At 40.8% G+C, this 19373-nt stretch overlaps 1 non-coding gene across 1 annotated transcript; it reads left to right on the top strand.

Moving 5' to 3' along the window:
• The first annotated feature begins 1459 nt into the window (after positions 1–1459).
• LOC112718824 (small nucleolar RNA R71) lies at positions 1460–1563 on the top strand. Its single transcript, XR_003161150.1, has one exon. It is a non-coding gene; the product is annotated as a small nucleolar RNA R71 (small nucleolar RNA).
• The last annotated feature ends 17810 nt before the right edge of the window (positions 1564–19373 follow it).

The following is a 19373-nucleotide window of genomic DNA, read 5'->3' as shown; positions in this document are numbered from 1 at the left end:
GACTAATTCTCCTCTGCTAACATCAATCATAGCTTCTGCTGTGGCTAGGAAGGGTCTTCCAAGGATGATGCATTCATCTTCTTTCTTTCTAGTGTCTAAGATTATGAAATCAGCAGGGATGTAAAGGCCTTCAACCTTTACTAACACGTTCTCTACTAATCCATAAGCTTGTCTTACTGACTTGTCTGCCAATTGAAGTGAGAATAAGGCAGGCTGTACCTCAATGATCCCTAGTTTCTCCATTACAGAGAGTGGCATAAGATTTATGCCTGACCCCAGGTCACACAGAGCCTTGTTAAAGGTCATGGTGCCTATGGTACAGGGTATTAAGAATTTACCAGGATCTTGTCTCTTTTGAGGTAGAGTTTTTTGAATCCATGTATCTAGTTCACTAATGAGCAAGGGGGATTCACCTTCCCAAGTCTCATTACCAAACAACTTGGCATTCAGCTTCATGATAGCTCCTAGATATTGAGCAACTTGCTCTCCAGTTACATCTTCATCCTCTTCTGAGGAGGAATAGTTTTCAGAGCTCATGAATGGCAGAAGGAGATTTAGTGGAATCTCTATGGTCTCTATATGAGCCTCAGATTCCTTTAGGTCCTCAATGGGGAACTCCTTCTTGTTTGAGAGACGTCCCAGGAGGTCTTTCTCACTAGGATTTTTGTCCTTCTCCTCCCTTGTGCATTCGGCCATATTGATTACTTCAATGGCCTTGCAATCTCCTTTTGGATTCTCTTCTGTATTGCTTGGGAGAATACTGGGAGGAGTTTCAATGACTTTCTTACTCAGCTGGCCCACTTGTTGCTCCAGATTTCTAATGGAGGACCTTGTTTCACTCATGAAACTTAAAGTGGCTTTTGACAGATCAGAGACTAAGTTTGCTAAATTAAAGGGGTTCTGTTCAGAATTTTCTGTCTGTTGCTGAGAAGATGATGGAAAAGGCTTGTTATTACTGAGCCTATTTCTTCCACCATTGGTAAAGCCTTGTTGAGGCTTTTGTTGATCCTTCCATGAGAAATTTGGATGATTTCTCCATGATGAGTTATAGGTGTTTCCATAAGGTTCACCCATGTAATTAACCTCTGCCATTGCAGGGTTCTCAGGATCATAAGCTTCTTCAGAAGCTGCCTCTTTAGTACTGTTGGATGCATTTTGCCATCCATTCAGACTTTGAGAGATCATGTTGACTTGCTGAGTCAACACTTTGTTCTAAGCCAATATGGCATTCAGAGTATCAATTTCAAGAACTCCCTTCCTCTGAGGCGTCCCACTATTCATGGAATTCCTCTCAGAAGTGTACATGAATTGGTTATTTGCAACCATGTCAATAAGTTCTTGAGCCTCTTCAGGCATTTTCTTTAGGTGAATAGATCCACCTGCAGAATGGTCCAATGACATCTTGGAAAATTCAGATAGACCATAATAGAATATATCTAATATGGTCCATTCTGAAAACATGTCAGAAGGACACTTTTTGGTCATCTGCTTGTATCTTTCCCAAGCTTCATAGAGGGATTCACCATCTTTTTGCTTGAAGGTCTGAACATCCACTCTAAGCTTGCTCAGCTTTTGAGGAGGAAAGAATTTATCCAAGAAGGCCGTGACCAGCTTATCCCAAGAGTCCAGGCTATCTTTAGGTTGTGAGTCCAACCATGTTCTAGCTCTGTCTCTTACAGCAAAAGGGAAAAGCGTCAGCCTGTAGACTTCAGGATCTACTCCATTTGTCTTAACAGTCTCATAAATCTGCAAGAACTCAGTTAAAAACTGGTAAGGATCTTCAGATGGAAGTCCATAAAACTTGCAGTTCTGTTGCATTAAAGCAACTAGTTGAGGCTTAAGCTCAAAATTGTTGGCTCCAATGGCAGGAATGGAGATGCTTCTTCCATCAAATTTGGACATTGGTTTTGTGAAGTCACCAAGCATTCTCCTTGCATTATTGTTGTTGGGTTCGGCTGCCATCTCCTTCTCTTGTTCAAAAATTTCAGAAAGGTTGCCTCTGGATTGTTGTAGTTTAGCTTCTCTTAGTTTCCTCTTCAGAGTCCTTTCAGGTTCTGGATCAGCTTCAACAAGAGTGTCTTTTTCCTTGTTCCTGCTCATATAGGGAAGAAGAGAACAAGAAAAGAAAGAGGAATCCTCTATGTCAAAGTATAGAGATTCCTTTATGTTAGTAGAAGAAAAAAAAGGGCAGAGTAGTGAAGAATAATGGGTAAGGATAGAGGTGGTGATCTGAGATGAAGAGAGGTGTTAGTGAATAAATAAATAAATAGATAAAAGGAGAGATAGAGAATTTCGAAAATAATTTTGAAAAAGTGGTTAGTGATTTTCGAAAATTAAAGATAAGATATGATTAAAATTAAAATTTAAACAATTAAAAAGAATTTTTTTTTGAAAAAGAGGGAGGTATTTTCGAAAATTAGAGGGGAAAAAGTAGTTAGGTGATTTTGAAAAAGATAAGAAACAAACAAAAAGTCAAATAGTTAGTTGAAAAAGATATTAAAATCAAATTTGAAAAGATAAGCAGATAAGAAGTTAGATAAGATATTTTGAAATCAAATTTTTGAAAAAGATAAAATTTTGAAAAAGATATGATAAAAAGATAAGATATAAAAGATATGATAAGATATGTTTGAAAAAGATTTAATTTTTAAAATTAAAATTAATTACTTTACTAACAAGAAACTACAAGATAAGATTCTAGAATTTAAAGATTGAACCTTTCTTAACAAGAAAGTAACAAACTTCAAATTTTTGAATCAATCACATTAATTGTTAGTGTAATTTCGAAATTTTTGAAATAAAGATAAGGAAGAGATTTTGAAAATATTTTGAAAAAGATTTTTAAAATTTTCGAAAAAAAGAAAAAAATGAAAAAGATATGATTTTTTGAAAAAAATTTTTTGAAAAGATAAGATTTTTAAAATTTGAAAATTTGCTTGACTTGTAAGAAACAACTAATTTTGAAAATTTTTGACTAAGTCAACTTCAAATTTTCGAAATTTTGAGAGAAAAAAGGAAAATATATTTTTTTCTTATTTTTGAATTTTTAATGATGAGAGAGAAAAATTAAAAACGTCATTTTTTGTGTTTTTCTCTTTTCTTTAAGGATCAAAACAAAGAATGCATGCAAGAACACTATGAATGTCAAGATGAACACCAAGAACCTATGAAGATCATGATGAACATCAAGAACATAATTTTGAAAGATTTTTGATGCAAAGAAAACATGCAAGACACAAAACTTAGAAATCTTTAATGCATGGACTCTAACAAACAAAAAAATGCATATGAAAAACAACAAACAACACAAAACAAGAAAACATCAAGATCAAACAAGAAGACTTGTCAAGAACAACTTGAAGATCATGAAGAACACCATGAATGCATGAATTTTCGAAAAATGCAAGAAAATTTTTTTAAAGCATGCAATGGACACCAAACTTAAAAGTTGACTCAAGACTTGAACAAGAAACACAAAATATTTTTGATTTTTATGATTTTATGATTTTTTTTATTTTTATTATTTTTTTCGAAAATTATATTTTAAGAAAACGACAATAAATAAAAATTTTTGAAAGATTTTTGAAAACTTTTTTTAAAAAGAAAATAAAAAGAAAATTACCTAATCTGAGCAACAAGATGAACCGTTAGTTGTCCATACTCGAACAATCCCCGGCAACGGCGCCAAAAACTTGGTGGACGAAATTGTGATCATCAATGTTGTACTCTTTGTTATTGTATGGAATATATTTCATTATAATGGCTCTTTGCTATGTGTGGACACAACTCTGTTCAACTAACCAGCAAGTGTACTGGGTCGTCTAAGTAATAAACCTTACGTGAGTAAGAGTCGATCCCACAGAGATTGTTGGTATGAAGCAAACTATGGTCATCTTGTAAATCTCAGTCAGGCGGATTTAAATAAATTATGGAATTTGGAAAATCAAATAATAGTAAATAAACATAAAATAAAGATAAAGTTACTCATGTATTTCCATGGTGGGAATTTCAGATAAGTGTATGGAGATGCTGTGCTCCTTCTGAATCTCTGCTTTCCTACTTCTTCCTTCTTCCTTCTCATCACTCCTTTTCATGGCAAGCTGTATATAGGGCATCACCGTTGTCAATGGCTACATCCCATCCTCTCAGTGAAAAAGGTCCAAATGCTCTGTCACAGCACGGCTAATCATCTGTCGGTTCTCAATCAGGTTGGAGTAGAATCCCTTGATTCTTTTGCGTCTGTCACTAATGCCCAGCCTTCAGGAGTTTGAAGCTCGTCACAGTCATTCAATTCCGGAATCCTACTCAGAATACCACAGACAAGGTTAGACCTTCCGGATTCCCATGAATGCCGCCATCAATTCTAGCTTATACCACGAAGATTCTGATTAAGGAATCCAAGAGATATGCGCCCGGTCTAGGGTAGAACGGAAGTGGTTGTCAATCACGTGCGTTCATAGGTGAGAATGATGATGAGTGTCATGGATCATCACATTCATCAAGTTGAAGTGCAACGAATATTTTAGAAAAGGAATAATTCGAATTGGATAGAAAATAATAGTAATTGCATTGAAGCTTGAGGTACAGCAGAGCTCCACACCCTTAATCTATAGTGTGTAGAAACTCCACCGTTGAAAATACATAAATGAAAGGTTCAGGCATGGCCGAATGGCCAGCCCCCCAAAACGTGTTCAATAGTCTCCTCAGATGAAGAATAATATAAAACTGAGACCAAAGATGTCTAATACAATAGTAAATTATCCTATTTATACTAGACTAGCTACTAGGGTTTACATGAGTAAGTATTGATGCATAAATCCACTTCCGGGACCCACTTGGTGTGTGTTTGGGCTGAGCTTGATCTATCCACGAGCTGAGGCTTCTTTTGGAGTTGAACGCCAAGTTGTAACGTGTTTTGGGCGTTCAACTCCGGATCGTGGCGTGTTTCTGGCGTTTTACTCCAGACAGCAACATGGAACTAGCGTTAAGCGCCAGTTTATGTCGTTAATTCCCGAATAGAGTATGGACTATTATATATTGCTGGAAAGCTCTGAATGTCTACTTTCCAACGCCGTTGAGAGCGCGCCATTTGGAGTTTTGTAGCTCCAGAAAATCCATTTTGAGTGCAGGGAGGTCAGATTCCAACAGCATCAGCAGTCTTTTGTCAGCCTCCTATCAGAGTTTTGCTCAAGTCCCTCAATTTCAGCCAGAAATTACCTGAAATCACAGAAAAACACACAAACTCATAGTAAAGTCCAGAAATGTGAATTTAACATAAAAAATAATGAAAACATCCCTAAAAGTAGCTTGAGCTTACTAAAAACTACCTAAAAACAATGCCAAAAAGCGTATAAATTATCCGCTTATCAGTAGACCAAGGGAGCTCCGCAGATATCTTGTTCAAAGCCACCTTCGACATGCTCGGCCTACAAGAGAAAGAGCTCAGAGCATACCCAAATAGCTTATTCGGACTGGGGGATATCCCAATTCAACCACTAGGATACATCTCACTACATACAACTTTTGGAAAAGGAACCCGGTCAAGGACACTAAGCATAGACTACATTGTAGTCGACGTGAGCTCAGCTTATAACGCCCTTATAGGTCGGAAAACATTGAACTAGCTCACCGCAGTAGTCTCCACTCTACATCTATGCAAGAAGTTCCCAACTCCAGAAGGGATCGCCTCATTAGAAGAAGATCAAAAGCTCACACGACACTGTTACAACGAAAGTCTGAACCTTAAAGGCAACCCCAGCGGGGAATAAATTAACACCATTGAACTGGGGGGAGTTCGAGCTCGTGAAGACTTCATCCACAACTCGAAGGTGAGACCGAAGAAGTCCAGATCGGGGATACTCATGATAAAACAACAAATGTAGGGGTAACCTTGAAAGGAGATATAAAGGAGCCACTGATACAATTCCTAAAGGATAATTCTGACCTCTTTGCATGGAAGGCAGCGGACATGCCCAACATAGATCTCAGGCTAATGTGCCACAAGCTGGCAGTATGCCTTAGATCTCAGCCCGTGCAACAAAAACGCAGGAAGATCGGTCCAAAAAGGTCCCAAGCTGTGGAAGAGCAAGTGCAAGCCTTACTGGAGGCAGGGTTCATAAGGGAGGTCAAATACCCATTATGGCTAGCCAATGTAGTCTTGGTGAAGAAGTTAAATGACAAGTGAAGAATGTATACCGACTACATCTACCTCAATAAGGCCTGTCCAAAAGATCCCTACCCGCTCCTGAGCATAGACACTCTAGTGGATACCTCTTCCGGATACAAGTACCTCTCCTTCATGGATGCCTATTCAGGATACAACCAAATCCCAATGTACCCACCTGATCAAGAGAAGACCTCGTTCCTAACCCCAAAGGAAAACTATTGCTATATAGTTATGCCCTTCGGACTCAAGAACGCAGGAGCTACCTACCAAAGATTGATGAACAAAGTCTTCACTGACCACATCGGAAAATTAATGGAGGTCTATGTAGACGATATGCTGGTAAAAACACAAACTGAGGAATCATTGTTATCCGATCTCGCTAAAGTGTTCGACACCATAAGAAGGCCTAGTATGCGACTTAACCCCGCAAAGTGCACCTTCGCGGTATAAGCCGGCAAATTCTTGGGTTTCATGCTCACCCAAAGAGGAATCGAGGTGAACCTAGATAAATTCCAGGCGATACTCCACATGAAAAGTCCAACCTGCGTTAAAGAGGTACAACAGCTCAACGGAAGACTAGGAGCCCTGTCCAGACTTCTAGCCGGATCGGCCATAAGATTTCTCCCCTTTTACGCAACATTAAGGAAGGAAAAGAGGTTTAAATGGACAACGGATTGCGAACAAGCTTTCCAAGATTTCAAAAAATTCTTGGGACAACCACCTATTCTCACCCGACCACGGGAAAGTGAAGAACTCATATTATACCTCGGAGTAGAAAGTTGGACAATAGCTGCAGCGCTAGTCAGAGAAGACGAAAGTGGAAAACAACCCATCTACTTCATCAGGAAGGCTTTACAAGGGGCTGAATTAAACTATCAAAAGATAGAAAAGTTCGCTTACGCCCTCATACTCACTTCCCGACGACTCCGACCATATTTTCAAGCTCACACTATCAGAGTTCGAACCAACCAGCCCATAAAAGGCATCCTACAGAAAACTGACCTAGCTGGAAGAATACTGCAATGGGCAGTTGAGTTATCTGAATTCGACCTCAAATATGAAGCTCGGACAACTATAAAGTCACAGTATCTGGCCGACTTTATTGCCGAGTACACTAACACCCCGGGCACTCCTACAAAATAGAATCTCTGTGTGGATGGCTCCTCAAACAAGACTGGGAGTGGCGCAGGCGTAATCATCGAAAGCGATCAAGGAACCAAATTGAGCTATCACTAAAATTCGAATTCCCTACCTCAAACAATCAGGCTGAAGATGAGGCACTACTGGCTGGTTTAAGGCTGGCCAAGGAGGTAGGGGTCCAGAAGCTTACTATTTTTAGTGATTCACAAGTAGTCACCTCAAAAATAGAAGGGAACTACCAAGCTAAGGATCCTACCATGAAAAAATACCTAGACAAAACCAGAGAACAACTCGGACAATTCAGGGGATATGAGGTCCGATATATACCCGGGAACAGAATGCCCAAGCTGACGTACTTTCAAAATTGGCCAGCACCAAACCAAGGGGCAATAATAGAAGCCTCATCCAAGAAACGTTGCAAAGTCCATCAATCTTAGAGGAAGAAAAAGTCCTAACCATATCAGGTCAGGATCAAGGATGGATGACTCCCAAAGTCAACTGCCTCAAGTCTGAGATACTTCCCATAGATAAAAAGAAGGCAAAAAGGCTAGTACGAGAAGCACAATACTACACTATAGTGGGCAACATCCTATACAGGAGAGGGTTTTCAACATCACTCTTAAAATGCGTGCCAGACTCCGATACGATGGAAGTCTTGGAAGAAGTACACAGTGGCATGTGCAGCAACCACCTAGGAGCATAAGCTCTTGTCAAAAAGGTACTCCGAGCCGGATTCTTCTGGCCAACTTTGCAAAAGGAAGCGACAAAGTTAGTCAAAACATGCCCACCATGTCAAAAGCATGCTAACTTCCACATCGCTCCACCAGAAGAACGAATCAGTGTTACGTCGCCCTGGCCATTTGCAAAATGGGGGCTCAACCTCCTTGGACCTTTTCCCCAGGGATCAGGACAAGTCAAGTTCCTCATTGTAGGGGTAGACTATTTCACAAAATGGATTGAGGCAGAACCCTTAGCTACTGCCACCACCCAAAGAAGTCGGAAATTCTTGTATATAAACATTATCACAAGGTTTGAGGTTCCTTACTCCATCACTACAGATAATGACACTCAGTTCACTGACACAAGTTTCAGGAATTTGGTAGCTGACTTGAAAATAAAGCACCAATTCACATCTGTAGAACACCCACAAGCCAATGGACAAGCAGAAGCTGCCAATAAAGTCATACTGGCTGGGTTAAAACGGAGAGTATAGGACACAAAGGGAGCTTGAGCTGAAGAACTCCCACAAGTCCTATGGGCATATCGGACAACCCCACATTCAACCACAGGAGAATCACCCTTCCGACTTGCTTATAGGATGGAGGCAATGATTCCAGTGGAAATAGAAGAAGGATCTCCCAGAATGATCCTCTACAATGAAGAGGCCAACTCCCAAATTCAAAGGGAGGAGCTCGACCTACTTCCAGAAGTCCGAGAAAGAGCTCAAATTAGAGAGGAAGCACTAAAGTGTCGAATGGCTTTAAGATATAATCAGAAGGTAGTCCAACGAAGCTTCGCCACCAGCGATCTCATTTTAATTCAAAATGACATCGGAGCAGGTCGATAAGGAGAAGGAAAGCTAGCAGCTAACTAGAAAGGACCTTACCGAGTTGTAGAAGTACTGGGAAAAGGTTACTACAAGGTGTCCGATCTCGAGGGGCGAGAGCTACCAAGGTCATGGCATGCCTGTAACCTAAGAAGGTATTATAGTTAGAAAACAATAAAAAGATCTTTGGTCAAGGTGCACTCTTTTTCCTGAAAAGGTTTTTTAATGAGGCACCTGGCCAAGATCTACAAAATTGCGCTACCTAAAGGGTAAGCACTTATATGTATACACTCTTGTTTATATTTTTATCTTTTATCACTATTTGAATAAAGTTTTCAGATTCCCTAAAAAGTTTCCTACCAAGACGCGTTAATCTACGCTCACAAAATGCAAAATTTCATCATCCGATTACAAAAAAGGTTGGTAAGGTGAAAATCAAATTCATCGTCCGATTACAAAGAAGTTGGCTAGGTGAAAGCATAAAAGCAGATTAATGCAAGAAGTTATAAAAAGCAACCATAGAAAGCGACCTGACGAGGTCTGACTAAAAATGGATTACTAAAAATAACTTAAGAAGGCCCGACAGAGAAGTTAGACCAGAGAAAGGATCACTAAAAAGGGATGAAGACATCTTGCAAAGGCCAAAGAAAGGCCAGAAGTGCTTTGCTGAAAGGCACGAAGTCTTGAAAAAAGACACTACTTAAAAAGCAAAAGCACAGGTCGAAACGGCGCTAAAAGGTCATCCGAACAAACTATAAAGAAAAGGTTCCCCTCAGAACACTACCTAAAAAGTTGTCGGAATATGACTAAAAAGCCCGGATGGAGAACCCAGGTAAGTCGACATCAAAAGCCAAAAAGGTTGAAAAACTTAAGGCTCAAAGGCACTTGAGGAGAACAACTCCGCTCAAAATAGGGCAATAAAGAAGTCGTTCAAACCAAAACGGGTTCTAAAGAACACTAAAAAGTTGTTGGAGGAGTCACTGAAAGCCCGAATGCCTAGCCGCAAGGATCACTTCGCCAAGGTAGAGGACAGACAACGCATGACCCAAAGGGCAGGGACAAGAAGGTCAGACAAGAAAGTCCCTAACCTCTATAAGCCCTAAAAGGTCGCAAAAATAAAACCTCTATCAAAGGTTCAACAGGCGCATCATTCAAATTAAAGCATTCAAAGGTCAAAGGCTGTTTAAAAGATAGCCCAAGAGTTTAAATATTTGTTTTTCAAAATAAAGGTTGCAAAGAAGCAACCCAACGTCAGAAAAGTCAAGTTTAAGCAGACTAGCAAAAAGATTTACAAAAAGCAAAGTTCAAAAGTCCAAAGGTCGGACTACAGGAATACATGAAAATTAAAAAAAGTCATCAAGGATTCAAAGTCACTTCGGCAGTGGCATCTTTAGGAGAGGGAGGCCCGGTCGCAAGAGGGACGGCATTGACAACTCCATCTGGGCCATTCAGTATTTCTACATCAGGATCAGACCCAGCAAGAGACACCTCAGCAGAAGGAGTTGAAGAGGTTGAAACCGCAGAAGCCTTGGCTGGTGGCGCAGGAGGAGGACCCTCGTCTTCATCATTTGGGGCAGGCACGATCTTGCCATCCTCCACGACATTGTCCAGACTAAACAACGTCAAATCAACCTCAGGGGCAAGAACTCGGACTTGAGCCTTCAGGTTCTCATAAGCCTCAGTCACACAGCCCACCAGATGACTTTGAATCTCGACATAATCAGCTTGGACAGACTGAAGCCTCTCCTTAGTCTCCAACAACTCGGCATACGTGCGGGTATAGCTCTCTTTGGACCTCTTGGCCATTTTCTCAGCTAAATTGGTCGACGCCTCAGCAATAGTAGCACGGGATTTCTCCCTCTCCACATCCAACTCCAGCTTAATCACCCTAGCATCAAGCTCATCCTTCAAACCCTTGATTCTGTCATATTTAGACTTGGCATTTTCCATAAAGGCTTTAATGGCTCGAACAAGAGACTCCATAACAACCCGCGATAAAGTCGCACCAATATTGGCCATTCAAGTACTATTACTCGTAACAAAATCAAGATGATGAAGGATAGATACATCATCCAAAGGAATTTTACCATGGGGTGCAATTAGCTCGGTAGCAATACCCACACCATCAAAATCCTTGGCATTTAGGTCATAAGAACCAAGAGTTCTTTGTCGCTTCGGGGGAGGACCAGCAGTAGTAGGAGAGGAGGCAGCACCAGAAGTCGGCTGAAGAGGGTCAGAAGGAATTACACGGACTTAAGGAGTTGGAATGACCTTCCTCGGCTCAAAAGCATCCGAGGTCGGCTTCTTCGAAGGAAGTTGGGAAGATCCTTCTCCAAAAGTCTTCGCCGTCAAGTTCTATGCAGCTATTGTTTTCTTAGCCCTACGAAAGGCTTTCATAGAGTCCGTAGACTTCACCATCTTTGCAAACAGAAACCAAAGAAACAAGTTACAATTAAGGAAGGGCTAAATCAGCAAGTAAGAGAGGAGGGCCATCAGAAAAAGAAGTCGGATACTACCGAGCTCAGTACGAAGTAGGGAAGGATCTCCTAAGAACCTATTTGTGTCAAGATGAGGCGGTTCCCCCAGTTCTCCTCTAAAATGCTTACAAAGGCCTGTTCAACCTAATCCAGGCTCTCCCAAGAATACTTAGTAGCCACTATATCTTTTTGCCAACACAAAGGAAATGTTGGCTCATTATTTTCATCTAAAAAGAAAGGATGGACGTCTTCAACAGCTCGGACTGTAAAGTAATAGTTCTTGAAGTCCCGAAAAGATTCATCATACATAGAAAACACCTTTTTTCCCTGGGTAGCTTGGAACGAGACCCAAGAAGCCTTTTTCCTGGCTACTCCAGGTTTGGTCAACACGAACAGATAAAGGAAGAGAGATTTGGAAGGTCGGACACCCAGCTCTTGACACAGCAGCTGAAAAATCTTGATGAAGGCCTAAGAATTCGGATGAAGATGGGAAGGGGCTACATTACAAGCCCATAGGAGGTCGGTCTCGAAAGCAGAAAAGAAGATGGTGATACTCAACAGACTAAAGAAGTAGTCATAGGCATAGAAAAAGGGTCGTTCTCCCGGAGTTAAGGAAGGGAAACTAACCCTCTCCTCCGGGTCGGGCGATACCAACTCATAGATCTTTTTATCATCCCTATCACTACAAACTTTATGGAATCTCCTAAGCCTTATACAGTACTCGGGATCAGCCACTGTAACACACATTAGGACTATAGAGTCCAGCCAGTCAGACATGCTGTCAGGGATCTTGATGCATTTTAACAATATTTTTGGGAGAAGACATACGGCAAACTACACCTACAACAAAGGAAGATCACATGGGTTACTAGTAAACAACTCGGACAAAATTGAAAAAGAGAAGGAACAACCAAATAAGCACAGAAGGAGGGGGTAACATAAAGGGCACCCCAGGGTCCACGAAAACAAAGAATACTTAGCAAAACCCTGGGCACCCTTTGGAGGCAGCAACATGGCAAAGAAAAGGGAAAGTGATGCAAAAATCGGAAGCTCTAACCATCAATAACCCCCTCAAAACATGCAAGGAATTTTACCTAAGTGCCATCATTTTTCGCACAAAAAGAAAACAAAAGCAAAAGGCCCTACGCAAGAAAAACTACCAAGAAACCTAAAAGGCGCACATCTTCCTCAAACAGGAGCAGTAAAGAAAATCACAACATCGATCAAGCAAAAAGAAGTAATCTCTTACAGAAAGAATCAAGCTTCTCGTAGCAAACACAATAAAAACCAAAACTTTGCAAACATGCAATAGTAAAAGAGCACATAAAGACGATCATCAAAGCATAAAAAGGAAAGGGAATACCGACCTAGGGAAGAAAAGGAAACAAGTGCAGGCTCAGACAGAAACGATGATCAAATCCATACCAACAAACGACTCCTGAGCAAAGAAGAGAGAAAGCTTGGGGGCGCAAAAATCGGATAATAAAGCACTCAGTGAACAGAACGAATGAGGAGAGAAAAGGAAGAAGAAACTGAAAAAGGATTCTTTAATTTTCAAAATGAGATGCAAAAGAGGGAAAAGGGGAAATGGCAAAGGGGAAATTAATGAGCTTTTAAACCCTCGCGCATTCCCAAGGAAGCGCAACGCGCGGTGCAATTAAAAAAGAAAAGAAAGAAAACGCTTTGCATTCAAGGAATCCTAGCAAGAGTTGTACAGGAGATCGACTAAAGGAAAAATGCTCGAGCACGACTTCCTCAAAGGGGTCGAAGTCCAAATACACGACCTCAAGGGTAAGATCGAGCTCAAGCAGGGGCGCTGTTCACACCCTGGGTCGAGCTCTGTGACCTGGGTTGACTGGAGATATAAGCGACCGATCTCTTCAGGTTGGATCGCCACTGATTTCTTTCTAAAGAGCTCGGCTAAATCACCATAGAGGCCCAAGTAGACCCAAACAAAGGAATAAAGCCCATTCTAAAGGCGGTCAGGCCTTAAAAGATAAGGTGGTTTCCTTAAAAAAGATAAGATAAGATAACTATCTTACCTCAAGGAAGGCCACTCAAACACTACTATAAATACACTGTAGCACCCAAGTATAACTCATACTTTGATTCTACTCAAATTTCTGCCTAAAGCACGTGCTAACTTAAGCATCGAAGTCTCTTGTAGGTACCACTACCCTCTGGTGACGAAGGATTAGTAGCACCGCCAAGTCCATCAAGTCGGACACGACAGCTCCAGCCGCAACAGTAGATCTCATCTGAGATCGACCTTCAGTTTCAGGTAACCCTCGGAACGCATGCCCATATGGCGTGTTTGCCTACAGGCAAATGCCATTTGGCCTGTGCAAGGCACTCGCCACTTTTCAGAGATGTATACTATCATCTTCTCTGATATGGTAGAGAAGTTCCTTGTAGTGTTCATGGATGACTTCTCTGTCTTTGGAGACTCATTTGACTCTTGCCTTGATCATTTGGCCCTAGTTCTGAAAAGATGCCAAGAGACAAACCTAGTTCTAAACTAGGAAAAATGCCACTTCATACTGAAGGCATTGTTCTTGGGCATCAAATTTTAAACAATGGAATAAAAGTAGATCAAGCTAAGGTGGAAGTGATTGAACAATTGGCACCACCTACTAATGTCAAGGCAATCAGAAGTTTTCTAGGACATGTAGGATTTTACAGGAGGTTCATAAAAGATTTTTCGAAAATTGCAAAACCCTTGTGTAATCTCTTGGCCACTGATATTCCATTTGTCTTTGACCAAGAATGTCTACATGCCTTTGAAACCCTGAAAGCCAAGCTTGTCACTGCTCCTATCATCTTTGCACCCAATTGGGACTTGCCATTCGAACTGATGTGTGACGCCAGTGATCATGCCATTGGAGCAGTTCTAGGGCAGAGACATGACAAGATTTTGCATGTCATTTATTATGCCAGTCGTGTTCTAAATGATGCGCAAAAGAATTACACTACAACAAAAAAGGAATTACTTGTAGTGGTTTATGCCATTGACAAGTTTAGGCCCTACCTAGTAGGATCCAAGGTCATTATCTATACTGATCATGATGTTCTAAAGTATCTACTCACCAAGCAGGATTCTAAGCTCATGCTTATAAGATGGATATTACTCCTGCAAGAGTTTGATATAGAAATTAGAGACAGAAAGGGCACCGAAAATCAAGTGGCTGAGCACTTGTCTAGGATTGAACCAATAGCAGGGACTTCTGCTCCCTCTAACGACATATCCAAATCCTTTCCAGATGAGCAACTCTTTGCCATCCGAATAGCACCTTGGTTTGCAGATATTACAAATTACATGGCTATAAGGTTCATTCCCAAGGTGTTTAACAGGAAGCAACTCGGAAACTCATGCATGATGTAAAATGCTACTTATGGGATGAACCATATCTCTTTAAGAGATGCTCGAATGGGATAATCCGATGCTGTGTGTCTGAAGAGAAGGCATGGAGAATCCTATAGCATTGTCATGGCTCAGACTATGGATGACACTTTGGAAGTGAGCGGACAGCCACCAAGGTTCTCCACAGTGGCTTCTACTGGTCCACACTCTTTAAGGACTCTAGAGAGTTTGTCTGTAACTGTGACAGTTGCCAAAGAGCTGGAAATCTCCCTCATGGTCACGACATGCCTTAACAAGGGATCCTAGAGATTGAGCTATTTGATGTATAGGGCATAGACTTCATGGGACCCTTCCTGCCTTCATACTCAAACACTTACATCCTTGTTGCAGTAGATTATGTGTCTAAGTGGGTTAAAGCAATAGCATCAACCACTAATGACACCAGAGTAGTAATGAAGTTCCTCCAAAAGAACATCTTCAGCAGATCTGGTGTCCCTCGTATGCTGATTAGTGATGGAGATACTCATTTCTGCAACAGACAGCTGGATTCTATCTTAAGCCCTTACAGAGTTTGCCATAAAGTTGTAACACCATGTCATCCCCAAACAAATCGACAAGCTGAAGTCTCAAATAGAGAACTAAAGCAAATATTAGAGAGGACAGTAAGTACCTCTAGGAAGGATTGGGCTAGAAAGCTTGACAATGCTCTATTGGAATAAAGAATAGCTTTCAAAACCCTATAGGAACATCACCATATCAGCTGGTGTATGGAAAATTATGTCATTTGCCAGTGAAACTAGAACACAAGGCCTATTGGGCTACTGGATTCTAAGGCAACAGGAGAGAAATGGCTTCTCCAACCAAATGAGTTTGACAAATTCTGCTTAGCTGCATTTGAAAATGCAAAGATCTATAAAGAAACAGCAAAAAGGTAGCATGGCAGGAAGATATCTTCCAGAGTCTTAGAACCAGGACAGAAGGTCCTACTCTTTAACTCAAGACTCAAACTATTCCCTGGGAAACTCAAATCTCGATAGAAGGGGCCGTAAGTGATTACTAGTATATCACCTTACGGGAACATAGAACTTCAAGGTAAAGATCCAGACAACAGGTTCACTATCAATAGACAAAGGGTCAAGCATTACCTTGAAGGAGATTTTTAGCCAGGAGTCTCAACACTACTACTAAGTTAAGTACAGTGCAGTCCAGCTAAAGACATTAAAGAAGCGCTTGTTGGGAGGCAACCCAATGATTAATAGTATATTATTTTCTAATTTTCTAAATTACTTATATTTTAATTAATTTTCCTTATAATTAGTTTCTAATTAGTTTGCTTTTTAATGTAAGTAATCATGAACAGTGTTTAAACAGAGACAGAATGATGCAAAACAAAAAATAGAACACCCTGGAGGCAGATAGCCTGGCGTTGAACGCCAGCCAGGGAGCCTGGCTGGGCGTTCAAATGCCCATAAGGAGGGCAGCCTAGCGTTAAATACCAAAATAGGTGCCATTCTGGGCATTCAACGCCCAGCAAGTAGGGACAGCAGCATTAAATGCCAAAATGCAGCCATTCTGGCCGTTTAACGCTAGCAAGACAAGCAAAGGAAGTAATTTCCAAAACCGTATATTTTCTTCATTCCAACTATCATTTTAAATAAAATATTTTTCAAATATTCTAAATTCAAATTGATTTCAAATTTAAAACATTTTAAATCTTTTCAAATTTTTTCAAAACCTCATATCTTTTTTAACTAGTGATGAGCGGATAATTTATACGCTTTTTAGCATTGTTTTTAGTATGTTTTTAGTATGTTTTAGTTAGTTTTTAGTATATTTTTATTAGTTTTAGTTAAAATTCACTTTTCTGGACTTTACTATGAGTTTGTGTATTTTTCTGTGATTTCAGGTATTTTCTGGCTGAAATTGAGGGACCTGAGCAAAAATCTGATTCAGAGGCTGAAAAGGACTGCAGATGCTGTTGGATTCTGACGTCCCTGCACTCGAAGTGGATTTTCTGGAGCTACAGAAGCCCAATTTGCGCGCTCTCAACTGCATTGAAAAGTAGACATCCTGGGCTTTCCAGCAATATATAATAGTTCATACTTTGTCCGAGATTTGATGGCCCAAACCGGCGTTCCAAATCAGCTCAAAACTGCCCGGCGTTAAACGCCGGAACTGGCACAAGAATGGGAGTTAAACGCCCAAACTGGCACAAAAGCTTGTGTTTAACTCCAAGAGAAGTCTCTACACGAAAATGCTTTAATGCTCAGCCCAAGCACACACCAAGTGGGCCCGGAAGTGGATTTTTATGTAATTTACTCATTTCTGTAAACCCTAGGCAACTAGTTCTCTACAAATAGGACCTTTTACTATTGTATTTTCATCTTTTGATCACTTTAGATCTTAGATCAGATCTTGGTTCTTCTGGTTCCTTCTCTGGGGCCGAAGCCAATGATCACTTTTGTTCTTATGTATTTTCAACGGTGGAGTTTCTACACACCATAGATTAAGGTGTGGAGCTCTGCTGTACGTCGAGTATTAATGCAATTACTATTGTTCTTCTATTCAATTCGGCTTGTTCTTGTTCTAAGATATTCATTTGCACCCAAGAACATGATGAATGTGATGATTATGTGACACTCATCATCATTCTCACTTATGAACGAGTGCCTGACAACCACTTCTGTTCTACTAGCAAACAAGGCTTGAATGTTTATCTCTTGGATCCCTTAATCGGAATCTTCGTGGTATAATCTAGAATTGATGGCGGCATTCAAGAGAATCCGGAAGGTCTAAACCTTGTCTGTGGTATTCTGAGTAGGATTCAATGATTGAATGACTATGACGAGCTTCAAACTCACGATTGTGGGGCGTTAGTGACAGACGCAAAAGAATCACTAGATTCTATTCCGACATGATCGAGAACCGACAGCTGAATAGTCGTGCCGTGACAGGGTGCGTTGAACATTTTCACTGAGAGGATGGGAGGTAGCCACTGACAACGGTGAAACCCTACATACAGCTTGCCATGGAAAGAAGTAAGAAGGATTGGATGAAGACAGTAGGAAAGCAGAGAGACGGAAGGGACAAAGCATCTCCATACGCTTATCTGAAATTCTCACCAATGAATTACATAAGTATCTCTATCTTTATCTTTATGTTTTATTCATACATCATCCATAACCATTTGAGTTAGCCTGACTAAGATTTACAAGGTGACCATAGCTTGGTTCATACCAACAATCTCCGAGGGATCGACCCTTACTCGCGTAAGGTTTATTACTTGGACGACCCAGTACACTTGCTGGTTAGTTGTGCAAAGTTGTGATAAAGAGTTGAGATTGCAATTGTGCGTACCATGTTGATGGCGCCATTGATGATCACAATTTCGTGCACCAACTAGTTTTCAAATTCTTTCAAAATCTTTTCTTATCTTTAGTGGTACACGAAATCGTGATACACAACTTCGTGCAGTTGACCAGCAAGTGCATTGGGTCGTCCAAGTAATAACTTACGTGAGTAAGGGTCAATCCCACAGAGATTGTCGGCTTGAAGCAAGCTATGGTCATCTTGTAAATCTCAGTCAGGCAGGTTCAAATGGATGTGGGGTTTTGATAATTGACAAATGAAATAGAACAGAAAATAGGATAGAAATACTTATGCAATTCATTGGTGGGAATTCCTGATAAGCGTATGAAGATGCTTTGTTCCCTCTGAGCCTCTGCTTTCCTATTGCCTTCATCCAATCATTCATACTCCTTTCCATGGCAAGCTGTATGTAGGTGGATCACTGTTGTCAATGGCTACCATCCACCCTCTCAGTGAAAATGGTCCTCTACGGTTTCCCGCATGGCATTATCTATCGGTTCTTGATCATGTCGAAATAAGATCCATTGATCCTTTTGCACACTGTCACTGTGCCCAACACTTGCGAGTTTGACGCTCGTCACAGTCATCCCATCCCAGATCCTACTCGGAATACCACAGACAAGCTTTAGACCTTTTAGATCTTAAGAATGCTGCCCATGTGATTCTAGCTTATACCACGAAGACTCTGATTGCACGGAATGGAAGCTCTGTTGTCAAGAGTGGCAACCATGCATCGTGAACCAGGAGGCCAAGAAATACACGCTCAAGCTCTCGCAGATAGCACGGAGGTGGTTGTCAGGCACGCGTTCATAAGGGGGGATAATGATGAGTGTCACGGATCATCACATCCACCAGGTTGAAGTACGAGTGAATATCTTAGAACAAGAATAAGCTTGAATTGAATAGAAAACAGTAGTAATTGCATTAATTCATGAGGAACAGCAGAGCTCTACACTTTAATCTATAGTGTCTAGAAACTCCACCGTTGAAAATACATAAGAACAAGGTCTAGGCATGGCCAAATGGCCAGCCTCCCAAACGTGATCAAAAGATCAAAAGATGATTCAAAGATGAAAATACAATAGTAAAAGGTCCTATTTATAGAGAACTAGTAACCTAGGGTTTACAGAAATAAGTAAATGGTACAGAAATCCACTTTCGGGGCCCACTTGGTGTGTGCTTGGGTTGAGCATTGAAGCTTTCACGTGCATAGGCTTCTCTTGGAGTTAAACGCCAGCTCTGGTGCCAGTTTGGGCGTTTAACTCCAGCTTTTATGCCAGTTTCGGCATTTTACGCCAGAATTTTTATGCTGAC

Source organism: Arachis hypogaea, chromosome 10 (genome assembly GCF_003086295.3).
Source record: "Arachis hypogaea cultivar Tifrunner chromosome 10, arahy.Tifrunner.gnm2.J5K5, whole genome shotgun sequence".
NCBI classification, from domain to species: domain Eukaryota; kingdom Viridiplantae; phylum Streptophyta; class Magnoliopsida; order Fabales; family Fabaceae; genus Arachis; species Arachis hypogaea.
The sequence above is the reverse complement of the archived record's forward strand: the minus strand, read 5'-3'. Positions and strand labels throughout refer to the sequence as shown.